The sequence below is a fragment of the Somniosus microcephalus genome, chromosome 16 (assembly GCF_052327205.1).
Source record: "Somniosus microcephalus isolate GS21.2 chromosome 16, FLI_Smic_1.0, whole genome shotgun sequence".
NCBI classification, from domain to species: Eukaryota; Metazoa; Chordata; class Chondrichthyes; order Squaliformes; family Somniosidae; genus Somniosus; species Somniosus microcephalus.
Genome location: NC_141002.1, coordinates 55647635 through 55661204, shown reverse-complemented (window position 1 = coordinate 55661204; position 13570 = coordinate 55647635).

The window sequence follows — 13570 nt, the reverse complement described above, 5'->3', positions numbered from 1 at the left end:
ACAAATGATTAACTGTCTTTAAAGCAATGTTACAGCACCTATGTCCGTTTGCGGAGTGTAAACAAGCTTTCTGTAAAAACCCTGAAACAACGCGATGACGTCATCACGTTGGTCACGTGGTGCCCCGAGTGGCGGGAAACGTGATGACATCATGACGTCAGAGGTGGGAGGTTCTGAGTTCAGACCTCGTGGAACTAGTTACTGTGTAGACCTGTTTGCTGTTGCTCCTGCATGTTTTTGTTTTGTTCACCAGTTTAATTAAATTCGGTTAATTTACTGAACTGCCTCGACCTCAGTGATTTAGATAGGAATCCGTTGATTCCTACATTGGTGACCTGGAGCTTCGCGGACGATTTTCGCGGAGACAAGCTCGAGAACAAGATGGATGTTAATGCAGCGACTCGCTGCCAGCGAGTTTGAAGCTCCCTCAATTTTGGGAACAACAGGCAGCCTCCTGGTTCGTTCAAGCGGCGGCTCAGTTCCAACTGCGAAACATAGTGCTGGATCAGACCCGTTACCTGTATGTGGTCTCCGCACTGGACAGCTCGACAGCTTCCCACATTATCAGCCTGCTGGAGACCCCGCCCGCGGAGAACAAGTACGAAACGCTCAAGGTGCGCCTCCTGTAGGTATTCGGTCTCACAAAGGCGGAGCGCGCACGACGCTTGCTCACACTCCCCGGGTTAGGCGATGCTAAGCCTTCCGAGTTGATGAGCCACATGCTCACCCTCCTCGGGTCTGAGCCGCAGTGTTTTATATTTTGTGAACTGTTCCTCAGCCAGCTCCCTGAGCAGGTACAAGCAGCCCTGGCCAGGTCGACGGCTACGGACGGTGTGGCGCTCGCGGCCGAAGCCGACACCATTTATGCGGTGATGCAACAGTATTGCACCACCTCGATGCGCCCCGCCTCCAAGAACCCCGCCTCGGCACCTCCACAGACCGGCTTTTGCTACTACCACGCCCGTTTCGGTCAGAAAGCCAGATGCTGCCAACCCCCGTGTAAATTCGTGCCACCGGTACCGAGAAAGCAGCAACACCGATTGCGCGACCGGAAGGGAAGCCCCGAGGTCGGTTTCGCCTCCACAATGACAGTTGGTGATTCCGGGAAATTGTTGTACATCACTGACTCCATTTCGGGCCGGCGTTTCTTATGCGACACGGGCGCTCAGTGCAGCATCCTCCCCGCTTCGGTTCTCGACGTCCGATCTGGGCGGCACGGTCCTCCATTACAGGCCGCCAATGGCAGCGCCACCCGTACGTACGGGAAGCGGCGTATCCGATTGTGTCTCGGCGGCCAACTCTTCCACTGGGAGTTTATCACCGCCACGATATCACTGGCAATCCTTGGTGCCGATTTTTTTTGCACGCATGACCTACTGGTCGACGTACATAATCGCCGCCTGATCCATGCTGCCTCACGAGCCCCCATCCCTGGTTTTTGGGGCCTCGGCGCGACCCACGCGGTTGTCCGCACCGAGTCGCCGCCCAACGAGTTCGCCCGCCTGCTCAGGGAATTTCTGGAGCTCGCTCGACCCACTTTCTCTGCAACGACCGCCAAACACGGTGTTGAACACCACAACGCGACAACCGGCCCCCTGGTTTACGCCCGGGCTCGGCGATTAGAGGCCAGTAAACTCGAGGCCGCGAAAGCGGAATTCGCCACTATGGAGCGGTTGGGCATCGTTCGCCGATCTGACAGTCCCTGGTCGTCCCCGCTACACATCGTGCCAAAGCCCGGCGGCGGGTGGCAGCCCTGTGGTGATTATCGGCGCCTCAACGAGGTCACAACTCCAGACCGGTACCCGATACCGTATATTCAAGATTTTTCCGCCCATTTGGCCAGCACGTCGTGGTTCTCCAAGATCGACCTCGTCCGCGGATACCACCAAGTGCCCGTCCACCCTCAGGACGTCCAGAAAACGGCGGTCATTACCCCATTTGGCCTCTTTGAATTTTTACGGATGCCTTTCGGGCTTAAAAACGCGGCGCAGGCGTTCCAACACCTCATGGATTCGGTGCTCCGGGACCTCAAATTCCTTTTCGTATACCTCGATAACATCCTCATCGCCAGCGCGTCAAAGGAAGAACACCTACGTCACCTGCGTGTCCTTTTCCGTCGTCTCCAGGAGCACGGCCTTATAGTTAACCCAAACAAGTGCCAATTTGGTCTGAGGCAGATCGATTTTCTGGGCCACCGCATCACTGCGGAAGGGGCACTGCCACTCAGGGCGAAAGTGGCAGCTGTCGCGGCGTTCCCACGGCCACAATCCGTCAAGGAGCTCCAAGAATTCCTCGGCATGGTAAGCTTTTACCATCGCTTTGTCCCCCGGGCCGCCCAGCTCATGCGGCCGCTCTACGAGGCACTCCGAGGGAAACCGGGGAAAGAACCGGTGATCTGGTCGTCGGTCATGGACCGCGCATTTGGAGACACAAAGGAGGCCCTCGCCAATGCGACGATGTTAGCGCACCCGCTGCCCGGCGCCACCATCGTGCTCACGACAGATGCGTCGGACTACGCCGTTGGCGCCGTGCAAGAGCAATGGGTCGACGGGGCATGGCAACCGCTGGCGTTTTTTAGCCGCCAGTTACGTAGTAATGAACGTAGCTATAGCACATTTGACTGAGAGCTGTTGGCGTTGTTCCTGGCCATCCGCCACTTTCGTTTTTTATTAGAAGGACGCCAATTCATCGCTTTCGTGGATCACAAGCCCCTGACATTTGCCATGGCCAAGACAACTGAGCCGTGGTCGGCCCGACAGCAACGGCAACTCACGTTCATCTCCGAGTTTACCACCGACATCCGTCATGTGGCCGGCAAGGACAACGTGGTTGCCGACTGCCTTTCGCGTGCGGCCGTCCAGGCCGTCCAACTGGGTCTCGACTATTCACTAATGGCGGTCGACCAAGCGGCTGACCCGGAGACGCACGCTTTCCGTTCCGATTCGTCCGGCCTGCGGCCAGTGGACGTACTTTTCCACTCAGACGGCACATCCTTGCTCTGCGATGTCTCCCTGGGAGACCCACGCCCGATCGTTCCGTCATCCTGGCGCAGGAAAGTCTTCGATATCATGCACAACCTCGCCCACCCGGGTGTGCGGGCGTCACAGAAGTTGTTAGCATCCAAGTTTGTCTGGAGGGGAATGCGAAAAGATGTGCGTGACTGGGCCAACACCTGTGTCGTGTGCCAGAGAGTGAAGGTGCAACGCCACGTTAAAGCTCCTGTCGCCATTTTCGAGGTACCGGAGCGGCGATTCGATCTTGTTCATATCAACCTCGTGGGCCCACTACCACCGTCACAAGGGTTCACGCATCTGCTGACAATCGTCAACCGTACCACCAGATGGCCGGAGGCCATTCCATTGATGTCCACCACCTCCGCGGACGTCGCCCGGGCTTTTCTTTCGTCCTGGGTTGCCCGTTTCGGCGTGCCGTCGGACATTTCATCAGACCACGGGCCGCAGTTCTCCTCTGCTCTGTGGAACGCCGTGGCTTCAGAATTGGGCGCCAAGCTCCATCGCACCACGGCTTACCACCCGCAGGCCAATGGGTTATGCGAACGCTTCCATCGTTCTCTGAAGGCATCGCTGCGGGCCACCCTCCAAGGGACCGCGTGGATGGATAAGTTGCCATGGGTAATGCTCGGGTTGCGCACGGCGCCTAAAGAGAACCTGCAGGCGTCGGCCGCTGAATTGGTCTACGGCTAGCCGCTCAGGGTCCCCGGCGAGTTTCTCCCATCGCCGACGCGTCCGTGGTCCGCCACTGAACAGCTGAAGGCTCACCGAGCCGCGGCGCACGCTTTCCAGCCCATTCCGACTTCACAGCATGGACTGCCTGCGTCACATGTTCCGCCAACGCTCATGAGGGCTAAATTCGTTTTTGTACGGCATGATGCCCACCGTAGTCCCCTCATGCCTCCATACACGGGCCCCTTCCGGGTACTGAAGGCGGGCGCCAAGAGTTTTCTGGTAGACGTCGGCGGGACGCCCGACTACATTTCCATGGACCGCCTCAAGGCTGCACACCTGGACCTCGGCCAGCCAGTCAAAACAGCGCAACCGCCGCGTCATGGACGACTGCCCGCGGCCGCTACGCCTGGCCCATCGGCCCCGCGGCCCAGCTCCTCTCCTGCACCATCCATTCCTCTCCGGGAATATCGGAGTCGCTCCGACAGGATTGTCCGACCTCCTCGGCGATTGACTTTGATGATTAAAGACACTTCTGGGGGGGCGCATGTGGTAAAACCACCAATGAACTCCTGTACAAATGAATAACTGTCTTTAAAGCAATGTTACAGCACCTATGTCCGTTTGCTGAGTGTAAACAAGCTTTCTGTAAAAACCCTGAAACAACGCGATGAGGTCATCACGTTGGTCACGTGGTGCCCCGAGTGGTGGGAAACGTGATGACGTCATGACGTCAGAGGTGGGAGGTTCTAAGTTCAGACCTCGTGGAACTAGTTACTGTGTAGACCTGTTTGCTGTTGCTCCTGCATGTTTTTGTTTTGTTCACCAGTTTAATTAAATTCGGTTAATTTACTGAACTGCCTCGACCTCAGTGATTTAGATAGGAATCCATTGATTCCTACAACATAAACAGTTCAGGCATTCCTGTGACATGCATGTCTAAGGGTGCTGGGCTGGGAAGGAGCAGGAGACTCAGGCCAGGAACCAATGGGGAGGTGCTAGGGACCGGCCTGGAAAGGTGCCAAGGGGGGGCAGGGGAAGATGACATATTTGTTAATGTTGCAGTGGATTTGAAGCTTCAGCCTTGAGCAGTACCAATGCATCGAGGAACCGTGGCTGTAATGGTCAGCTGTACCCCCAGGTTTTCTGCTTCCTTCCAGGCATGCTGCAATGCTGTTCTCTAGGGAGGATTCCCTGGGAGTGACATGGATGAGAGAGAATTGCAGGTGTGGGAATGAGGGGGCTTGGTTGGGAGGGAGTGTGGCTCAAGGCTGCAGAGGAACAGGGCTTGAGCAGAGAGAGATGTGAAGCTGGAGCAGGAGTGACGGCAGCAGGCCCAAGTCAAAAAGCAAGCGAGATTGTGGTGGGAGCTGTTTTGATGCTTGGCTTTTTGAGTATTAGGGAGACAGAAGATTATCTTTATGTGAAATTTGACACAATCTCCAAATAACATTTTCATACTTCTAATTATTTTCTTTTGGTCACTAAAGATAACTTAAATTCATCATCTAACAAGAGTGTCAGTTTTAACGGACATACAGGCTCATTCAGTGTTGGGCTGGAACAGCAACTGATTTATTGAATGGTGATCCTGACTCTTGTAAAAGAAAACTGGAGCAGCAGAAGATCAGCATTCAGAAAATTAGCTGACCTCCAAGTCTCACTTTTGATTTACAGTAACACCTGTTACAAATTTATGGGTTTACAATAGATATTCTCTTGGGTTCAACTGGTCTTCACGTCCCCTACTACCTGGAGAGCACCTCTGCCGCCCAATATCTAGTTAAACAATGATGTAGCCCAGTGATTGTAACAGTAAAATCTTTTGTTGCCTGTATTGGATACTTTGATCTCACATGTATCATCACTTGCATTCTCCTGTCTTTTTGGAAAGCAGACTGATGAGCACTCTAGCAAACAAGAACATCCGTACACCAAAAAATGGATTTATTTTACATGAAATATATGAATGAACAAAACACAGTCTGCTAATAAAATATCTATTTATCGTTCCTTGTACTGTGTAAAATACCAAAATACGTCATTCTACCTTTGTTAATGGGCTAAATTCTCTTTACAGGTTAGCAGTTTCTTAACAAATGGAGTTAATCTATTCTCCCATCGATCATATTTATTCATATCTCAGCCTGAAGTCTCAGTCGCTCTCTGTCTGTCCCCCTCCCTGTTCCAGATTGGCATCTCCAGAGAGAGAGACAAACCTCTGATTTTTCCCTCAACTCTGTATGATGAAGATTAGTATGCTGAGCTGCTAATCAATGTTACCACCTTGAGTGAGAACCCCTCCCTCTCTTGGTGTGGAAGCTCACTTCAATTATATTGTCTGTTTAGCTAAGGTTCCCCCTCCCCACTTGCTGAATGTATTGAATAAAAATCCATTCCAACACCAGGCTGCTCTGGAATGTGTTCATAGGAAACATAGAAGATAGGAGCAGGAGTAGGCCATTCAGCTCGTCGAGCCTGCTCCGCCATTCAACGAGATCATGGCTGATCATCCAAACCCTAGCACCCAGTCCCTACACCGACAGCCATCCCACCCAAGCCCTATCCCTGTAACCCCGTAACCCACGTATTTAATCCCCCCTAACACTAAGGGCCAATTTTTTTTTATCATGGCCAATCAACCTAACCCGCACATCTTTGGACTGTGGGAGGAAACCGGAGCACCCGGAGGAAACCCACGCAAACACGGGGAGAATGTGCAAACTCCACACAGACAGTCACCCGAGGCCGGATTTGAACCCGGGTCCCTGGCGCTGTGAGGCAACAGTGCTAACCTCTATGCCACCGTGCTGCCCAATGACTTCCCATTGTGTCAAAACTAATGTGTTATGCAAAAGTATACAATTTTAATGGCTATCTTATTTCCCCGTGGGATAACCTGTTAACATTCCCAACTACCCATTGTTTAGTGTCTACAAACTTTTTAATGTCAAGTCAGAAGAGTATGCTGGAACTGTAGGAATGAATCCTTTGTAAACTGAATCTAACTTCATAGGAAACCCTTAACATCACTGAATCATAGAAATTTACAGCACAGAAGGAGGCCATTCAGCCCATCGTGTCTGTGCCAGCCACAGGATCTATCCAGCCTAATCTCACTTTCCACCTCTTGGTCCGTAGCCTTGTAGGTTACAGCACTTCAAGTGCATATCCCCTTGTCCAGACTCTTCCCACCTACATTTGCGACTCTTCCGATGCCCTCCGCCACTTTAACAGTTTCCTGGCCCCAACCGTCTCCTTTTCACTATAGACGTCCAATCTCTCTACACCTCCATCCCCCACCAGGATGGCCTGAGGGCTCTCCACCTCTTCCTTGAACAGAGGCCCAACCAGTCTCAATCCACCACCACCCTCCTCCGCCTGGCTGAACTTGTTCTCACATTGAACAACTTCTCCTTTGACTCCACTCACTTCCTCCAAATTAAAGGTGTTGCTATGGGAACCCGCATGAGCCTAGCTATGCCTGCCTTTCATGGGATATGTGGAACATTCTTTGTTCCAGTCCTACTCAGGTCCCCTCCCTCACCTCTTTTTCCGATTGATGACTGTATCGGTGCAGTTTCCTGCTCTTGCCCTGAACTAGAAAAGTTCATTCACTTTACTTTCAATTTCCACCCTTCCCTCACTTCACATGGCCCATCTCCGACTCTTCTCTACCCTTCCTTGACTTCTCTGTCTCCATTTCTGGCGATAGGCTATTAACAAACATCCACTACAAGCCCACTGACTCTCACAGCTACCTGGACTACACATCCTCCCACCCCGCTTCCTGTAAGGACTCTGTTCCATTCTCCCATTTTCTCCGTTTCCGCCGCATCTGTTCTGACGATGCCACCTTCCATACCAGTGCTTACAATATGTCTTCCTTTTTCCACAACCGAGGATTTCCCTCTACTGTGGTTGACACAGCTCTTGACCTTGTCCGTTCCATTTCCCGCACTTCTGCTCTCACCCCTTCCCCTCCCTCCCAGAACCATGATCGGGTTCCCCTTGTCCTCACCTTTCACCCCACCAGCCTCCACATTCAACGGATCATCCTCCGCCATTTCCGCCACCTCCAACGTGATCCCACCACCAAACGCATCTTCCCCTCACCTCCCCTTTCAGCATTTCGAAGGGACCGCTCCCTCCCTGGTCCACTCCTTTATCACCCCCAACACCCCTTCCCCTTCACCTGGCACCTTCCCATGCAAGCGTAGGAAATGCAACACCTGCCCTTTTACCTCCTCCCTTCCCACTGTCCAGGGCCCCAAACACCCCTTCCAGGTGAAACAGTAATTTACTTGTACTTCTTGCAATTTAGTATACTGTATTCGCTGCTCACGATGCGGTCTCCTCTACATTGGGGAGACCAAACGCAGATTGGGCGACTGCTTTGCAGAACACCTCCGATCAGTCCGTAAGGGTGACCCCGAACCTCTCCGTCCTCAGCCTCTTACACTGTTCCACGGAAGCTCAGTATAAGCTCGAGGAACAGCTCCTCATCTTTCGATTAGGCACTTTACAGCCTTCTGGACTCAACATTGAGTTCAACGATTTCAGACTATAACCCCTGCCCCCATTTTTCAGGCTGTATGATTCTGCAATCCCCATTTGCAACATTTTATCTCTCCTACCTCCTACCCTAGCACAGACTGTTCCTTCAGATCCTCCCCCTCCCCTCCTCTCCCTCCCCCCTCCTCCTCCCCCCCTCCTCCTCCCCCCCTCCTCCTCCCTCCCCCCTCCTCCCCCCCTCCTCCTCCTCCCTCTCTCCCCTCCTCCTCCTCCCCCCCTCCTCTCCCTCCCCCCCTCCTCCCCCCTCCTCCTCCCCCCCTCCTCCCCCCCTCCTCCTCCCTCTCTCCCTCCTCTCCCTCCCCCCCTCCTCCCCCCTCCTCCTCCCCCCCTCCTCCTCCCTCTCTCCCTCCTCCTCCCCTCCCCTTCTCGCCCCCCTCCTCCTCCTCCCCTCCCCTTCTCGCCCCCTCCTCTCCCCCCTCCTCCTCCCCCCTCTCCCCCTCCTCTCCCTCCCCCCTCCTCCCCCCTCCTCCTCCCCCCCTCCTCCTCCCCCCCTCCTCCCCCCTCCTCCTCCCCCCTCCTCCTCCCCCCCTCCTCCTCCCCCCCTCCTCCCCCCTCCTCCTCCCTCTCTCCCCTCCTCCTCCCCTCCCCTTCTCGCCCCCCTCCTCCTCCCCCCTCTCCCCCCTCCTCCTCCCCTCCCCTTCTCGCCCCCCTCCTCCTCCCCCCTCTCCCCCTCCTCCCCCCTCCTCCTCCCTCTCTCCCCTCCTCCCCCCTCCTCCTCTCCCCCCTCCTCCTCCCTCTCTCCCCTCCTCCTCCCTCTCTCCCTCCTCCTCCCCTCCCCTTCTCGCCCCCCTCCTCCTCCCCCCTCTCCCCCCTCCTCCCCCCCTCCCCTTCTCGCCCCCCTCCTCCTCCGCCCTCCTCCCCCCTCCGCTACTCCCCCCCCTCCTCCTCCCCCCTCTCCCCCCTCCTCCCCCCTCCCCTTCTCGCCCCCCTCCTCCTCCCCCCTCCTCCCCCCCTCCGCTACTCCCCCCCTCCTCCCAGCTCTCCCACCTCCTCCTCCCCCCTCTCCTCCCCCCTCTCCTCCCCCCCCTCCGCTCCTCCCTCCCTCATCCCCCCTCTCTTCCCCCCCTCCTCCCCCCCTCTCTTCCCCCCCTCTCCCTCTCCCCCCCTCTCTCACCCCTCCTCCTCCCTCCCTCTCCCCCCTCTCTCCCTCCCCCCTCTCTCCCCCCTCCTTCCTCCCCCTCCCTCCTCCCTCCCTCTCTCCCTCCCCATCTCTCCCTCCCCCCTCCTTCCCCCCCTCCCTCCTCCCTCCCTCTCTCCCTCCCCCATCTCTCACTCACCCCTCTCTCCCCTTCCCTCCTCCCCCCTCCTCCTTCCTCCCCCCTCCTTCCTCCCCCCTCCCTCCTCCCCCTCCCTCCTCCCTCTCTCCCTCCCTCCCCATCTCTCTCCCCCCCCTCCTCCCCCCTCTCCCCCCCTCCTCCCCCTCTTTCCCCCCTCCTCCCTCTCTTGCCCCCCTCCTCCTCTTTCCCCCCTCTTCCCCCCTCTTCCCCCCTCTCTTCCCCCCCTCTTCCCCTCCCCCTCTTCCCCCCTCCCTCTCTTCCCCCTCCCTCCTCCCCCTCCTTCCCCCTCCTCCTTCCCCCTCCCCTCTCCCTCTTCCCCCTCCCCTCTCCCTCTTCCCCCCTCTTCCCCCTTCCTCCCCCCTCCCCCCTCCTTTCTCCCCCTCCCCCCCTCTCTCCCTCCCCTCCCCCCTCTCTCCCTCCCCCCTCCTTCCTCCCCCTCCCTCCACCCTCCTCCTCCCCCCTCCCTCCACCCTCCTCCTCCCTCCCTCCTCCCTCCCTCCTCCCTCCTCCTTCTTCCCCACTCTTCTCCGCTCATCCTACCTCCCCCCTCTTCCCCCTCTTCTCCCCCCTCTTCCCCCCCTCCCCCCTCTTCCCCCCCTCTTCCCCATCTTCCCTCTCCCCACTCCTCCTCCCCCCTCCTCCCCCCTCTTCCCTCTCCCCCCTCCTCCCCCCTCTTCCCTCCTCCTCCCCCCTTCCCCCCCTCTTCCCTCTCCCCCCTCCTCCCCCCTTCCCCCCCTCTTCCCTCTCCCCCCTCCTCCCCCCTTCCCCCCTCTTCCCTCTCCCCGCTCCTCCCCCCTTCCCCCCTCTTCCCTCTCCCCCCCTCCTCCCTCTCCCCCCCTCCTCCCCCCTTCCCCCCTCTTCCCTCTCCCCCCTCCTCCCCCTTCCCCCCTCTTCCCTCTCCCCCTCCTCCCCCCTCTTCCCTCTCCCCCCTCCTCCCCCTCTTCCCCCCTCTTCCCTCTCCCCCCTACTCCCCCTCTTCCCTCTCCCCCCTCCTCCCCCCCTCCTCCCCCTCTCCTCCCCCCTCTTCCCCCCCTCCTCCCCCCTCTTCCCCCCCTCCTCCCCCCTCTTCCCCCCTCTTCCCTCTCCCCCCCTCCTCCCCCCTCTTCCCTCTCCCCCCCTCCTCCCCCTCGTCCCTCTTCCCCCTCTTCCCTCTCCCCCCTCCCCCTCTCCTCCCCCCTCCCTCCTCCCCTCTCTCCCCCCTCCCTCCTCCCCCCTCACTCCTCCCCCCCTCCTCCCCCTCTCCTCCTCCCCCCTCACTCCTCCCCCCTCTTCCCCCCTCCCTCCTCCCTTTTCCCCCCCTCCTCCCTTTTCCCCCCTCTTCTCCCCCCCTCCTCTCTTCCTCCCCCCTCTTCCCCCCACCTTTCCCCCCCCTCTTCCCCCCCCTTTCCCCCCCTCTTCCCCCCCCTTTCCCCACCCCCCTTTCCCCCCCTCTTCCCCCCCACCTTTCACCCCCCCCTTTCCCCCCCTCCCCCCCCGCTTTCCCCCCCCTCCCCCCCCGCTTTCCCCCCCCCTCCCCCCCCCCTCTTCCCCCACCCCCCTTCCCATTCAATTCAATTCAATTCAAATCGCTTTATTGGCATGACAAGGTACATCTTATGTTGCCAAAGCATCGAAAAACATTCATGGTTGAACACATAAATACAGATCTATCCATACAGTGTATAAACAGATATATCCCTGAGTGTATAAATATACATTCATATAATTTGTATATACTCTTTTCTTATATTTAGTGGTCGTCCCTCTGTTTATGGCAAGCTGTAACATAGTGTGCTGCAAAGGTTACACAATTTCTCTCTTCCCCTAGTAGGGATGGGAGTTTTTGGTCGTCATTCAAATTTCTGAATTCCGGGCATATTTTTGTGAATTTTGGGTAGAAATTCTCCCTTATGCCCTGATATTTCTACAAGCTGTGAAGAAGTGCATCTCTGTCTCCACCACTCCCTGACTGCAGTGAGAGCATATCCTGTCCTCTCTTGGTCTTCCCCCCCATCTCCCCCGTCTCTTCCCCCCCTCCTCCCCCCTCTCTTGCCCCCCGCCTCCCCCTCTCTTCCCCCCCATCTCCCCCCCATCTCCCCCCTCTCTTCCCCCCCATCTCCCCCCTCTCTTCCCCCCTCTCTTCCCCCCTCCTCCCCCCTCTCTTCTCCCCTCTCTTCTCCCCTCTCTTCCCCCCTCCCTTCCCCCCTCCTCCCCCTCTCTTCCCCCCCTCCTCCCGCCTCTTTCCCCTCTCTTCCCCCCCTCCTCCCCCCTCCCCCTCTCTTCCCCCCCTCCTCCCCCTCCCTCTCCCCTCCTCCTCCCCCCTCCTCCCCCCTCCTCCCCTCCCCCCTCCTCCCCCTCTCTCCTCCCCCTCCCTCCTCCCCCCTCTCTCCTCCCCCTCCCTCCTCCTCCTCCTCCCTCCTCCTCCTCCCTCCTCCTTCCTCCTCCTCCCCCTCCCCCTCCTCCTCCCCCCCTCCCTCCCCTCCTCCCCCCTCCCTCCCCTCCTCCTCCCCCCTCCCTCCCCTCCTTCTCCCCCCTCCTCCTCCCCCCCCTCCCTCCCCCCCTCCTTCCCCTCCCCCCCTCCTTCCCCTCCCCTCCTCCTCCCCCCTCCCTCCCTCCACTTCCCCCCTCCCTCCCTCCTCTTCCCCCCTCCCTCCCTCCTCCTCCTCCCCCTCCTCTCCTCCTCCCCCTCCTCTCCTCCTCCCCCTCCTCTCCCCCTCCCTCCCCCTCCCCCTCTCCTCCTCCCCCTCCTCCCTCCCCCTCCCTCCCCTCCTCCTCTCCCCCCTCCCTCCCTCCCCCTCCTCCTCCCCTCCTCCTCTCCCCCCTCCCTCCCTCCCCCTCCTCCTCCCTCCCCTCCTCCTCCTCCCCCTCCCCTCCTCCTCCCTCCTCCCCCTCCTCCTCCTCCACCCGCCTCCTCCCCGCCAACTCCTCCCCCCTCTTCCCCCCTGCCTCCTTCCCCCCTCCTCCTCCCCCCTCTTCCCCCCTCCTCCTCCCCCTCTTCCCCTCTCCTCCTCCCCCCTCTTCCCCCCTCCTCCTCCCCCCTCTTCCCCCCTCCTCCTCCCCCCTCTTCCCCCCTCCTCCTCCCCCTCCCTCCTCCCCCCTCCTCCTCCCCCTCCTTCCCCCCTCCTCCTCCCCCCTCCTTCCCCCCTCCTCCTCCCCCCTCCTTCCCCCCTCCTCTTCCCCCTCCTCCTCCCCCTCCTCCTCCCCCCTCTCCCCCCCCCCTTCCCCCCCTCTTCCCCCCTCTTCCCCCCTCCTCTTCCCCCCTCTTCCCCCCCTCCTCCCCCCTCTTCCCCCCCCTCCTCCCCCCTCCTCCTCCCCCCTCCACCTCCCCCTCTTCCCCCCTCCTCCCCCCTCTTCCCCCTCCTCCCCCCTCTTCCCCCCCTCCTCCTCCTCCCCCCTCTTCCCCCCCTCCTCCTCCTCCCCCCTCTTCACCCCCTCCTCCTCCTCCCCCCTCCTCCTCCTCCCCCCTCTTCCCACCCTCCTCCTCCTCCCCCCTCTTCCCCCCCTCCTCCTCCTCCCCCCTCTTCCCCCTTCCTCCTCCTCCCCCTCTTCCCCCCTCCTCCTCCTCCCCCCTCTTCCCCCCTCCTCCTCCTCCCCTCTTCCCCCCTCCTCCTCCTCCCCCCTCTTCCCCCCTCCTCCCCCCTCTTCCCCCTCCTCCTCCTCCTCCCCCCTCTTCCCCCCCTCCTCTTCTCCCCCTCTTCCCCCCTCCTCCTCCTCCCCCCTCTTCCCCCCTCCTCCTCCTCCCCCTCTTCCCCCCTCCTCTTCCCCCCTCCTCTTCCCCCTCCTCTTCCCCCCTCCTCTTCTCCCCCCCTCCTCTTCCCCCCTCCCCTCCCCCCCTCCTCTTCCCCCCTCCTCTTCCCCCCCTCCTCCCTCCTCTCTCCCCCTCCACCCTCCTCTCTCCCCCTCCCACCCCTCCCCCCCTCCCCACTCCTCTCCCCCCCTCCCCCACTCCTCTCCCCCCCTCCCCCACTCCTCTCCCACCCTCCCCCACTCCTCTCCCACCCCTCCCCCCTCTCCCACCCGCCCCCTCTCACCCACCCCGCCCCCCTCACCCACCCC